A 2,527-nucleotide genomic window follows, 5' to 3' on the forward strand; every position below is an offset into this window, starting at 1 on the left:
CAACCCTGACAAGAATGGAGTCACCAGGGGGTGCTGTGAACCTTCTCAGATGTCTTCAGAGATCTCACATGTTCAAATTCCTTTCACCACGTACAGCTGCTCACTGGACCCTTACAGTGTTATAGCAGTTGCAGTCTTCTAGGGGGCACATGCACAGCACAGGGCACAAGGCGTCCTTTTATCTACCTCTGACAATGTAACTGCTCTGAGGGCTGAAGACCATGTGGTGGAAGGGATTCACAGCTCATGTTTGCCTATGGTGCACACATGAAAGCCACTGCATTAAGATTTCACAGGGAAGAGCACTCTTGGTTGTGATACGTTAGAGAATTATACATAGCATATCAGTAAGTATCACACAACTTAGAAATTAGACTGTGGATGTTTTAATAGAGGCAGAGATCAGATGAGTTGCATGCATAATAAACATAGCCTGTTGGCCATGGTGACTGTGTGCCTTGTAACCAGCAGGGGGCACTGTAAGGCAGTCTATGTTTACAGTAAACTAATCATCATTTACTGAAAAGAACCTGGGTATAGAAAAGATGCCATCTGCTCACTGATTAGGAATCAGCAGCTGAAACTTCCCTAGCCTGGAAGGGTCCTTGATGCATACCTTCTCTTTGCTCTGCAGGCACTATCTCCTGACAGGTCCCCAGGATATAAATCAACCTCCATCACCATAAGTGTTTGTGAGTTGAGCATTAGCACTAGGCTGAGGGAGGAGCAGAGGTAATCATGAATGGAGTCACATTGCAGGAAAGCCTCTGGGTCTGGCATGAGGAAGGGATACAATGAGAACCTAGGCAGGACCTCTACATTCTAAAGGTCAGGATCAGTGTCCCCCATGCTGTGGTGTATATTTGCCCTTCTTCCTGCTCTTCCCTCAAGTCACAGGTAGGGATGTACACCAGCTCATCTCCATTCCTACTCCATGNTCCAGACCNTGACCAGCAANCCATGGGAACATCTACTGTGGTCTCCACTACACTTATTGTTTCCATGCTCCCCCTGCTAAGCTGTGCTGACTCAGCTGCCCTCATTGTTTATCTTCTGGAGCATTTGCCACACTCATTAGGAGCATGGGCAGTGGCTTCACGATGGGAACGCTGCTTCTCTGCTTTTAGTAGAACCCAGGGAGATTTCCCTAAAATCTCATGAACAGTTATACGGACTTCCCATGCTTCCTCAGGGGGCTTCTGTCAATACTTGGATCCCAAGTGTCCTCAGGATATACAGGGATATTGTTTCTGGGATACAGCTGAGAATTATTACGGTATTATGTGTCATGCAAATGGGGCAAGACAGCTCACATCACAGTGTTTTAGTCAGTGCAAAAGATGAGAAGAAAATTCTTAGGTTTATATACCCAGTGTTTCTTGACCAACATGTACTGATAAATTTCCAAATGGAAAATCTATAGTAGTATAAAAAGTCTGTGAATAAGGAAAAAGATATGAAATTATTTTTCCTATAACAAAAGGTATAATAGAGATATTCTCAGGAAGACATGGAGATATGTTATTATTGAGTCTAGGGGCATATGTCATTTTGTATGAAGCCATTAGCTAGAGTGCCTACCATTATCACTATCATGGTGAAGGCTGGAAGCAGGGTCAGATCCTATCCATGTGTTCATATCAAAGTCAAATTTAACTCCCCAAACCATAGCTATTCTGAAATTTGCCTTCTCTATCTCTTTTGTCTGCACCCAATGCCTTTATTTTCATATTCCAAGTAAGCCAATTCCTTCTTATTTTAACTCTAAGTTTTTCTCTCTGTGTTTGGATTTTAGTATTCTTCAATAAAGGTAGTCTTTTCTTCATAGTAAAAGGCCCTCATGTATTTTCCTGAGATCCAGTCAGGGCTTTTCTGTGTCTACTTCCAGGTCTGATATCAAAACCCCTAATTCCAACTGTAGTCATTTTCTTAGAAATAAACCATATGTCAAATGGAACCAGAAGCAGAAGCCAAGAAATATGCAGTATATTTTTGATTTGATATTCATATTTCCCTTTGTGAAATATCTCTGTACTTTTGTAGCACAGGATTGGTGTTAATATCATTATGAGAATTACAATGTTCTCCACTGAAAGAAATCTATAACAAACTCTGGCCTCTCAAGTCCCAAGAAATATCATGAAAAAGAAGGCAGAAAATAATGTTAGAACCAGAGGACATATTGATGTGAAATGATGTCCTGTAGACATAACATGACTGTTCACATAGGAACTCACAGCAGCTGTGGTTGCCAAGACCTGCACAGTTAACACTTGAAATATGGACAGGGGAAGGGATCCTGAGGCCCCTCCTCTAACAGAGAACCTATAATTTATGGCTGTTGTACAGGAGTTATTTCTATGTCATAATGGATGGGTCTACACACACAATATATGGTAAATAAAATATGACTTTAACTCATTAGGTTGTTTAAAAAATGAAAAGGACATGAAAATCTTTGTGACTACAATGGAGGTGTATGTATTGTATGGTGTGTGTGTCTATTTGCACATACATGTGTGGGTGG

This window comes from Mus caroli, unplaced genomic scaffold (assembly GCF_900094665.2).
Source record: "Mus caroli unplaced genomic scaffold, CAROLI_EIJ_v1.1 scaffold_10507_1, whole genome shotgun sequence".
NCBI classification, from domain to species: Eukaryota; Metazoa; Chordata; class Mammalia; order Rodentia; family Muridae; genus Mus; species Mus caroli.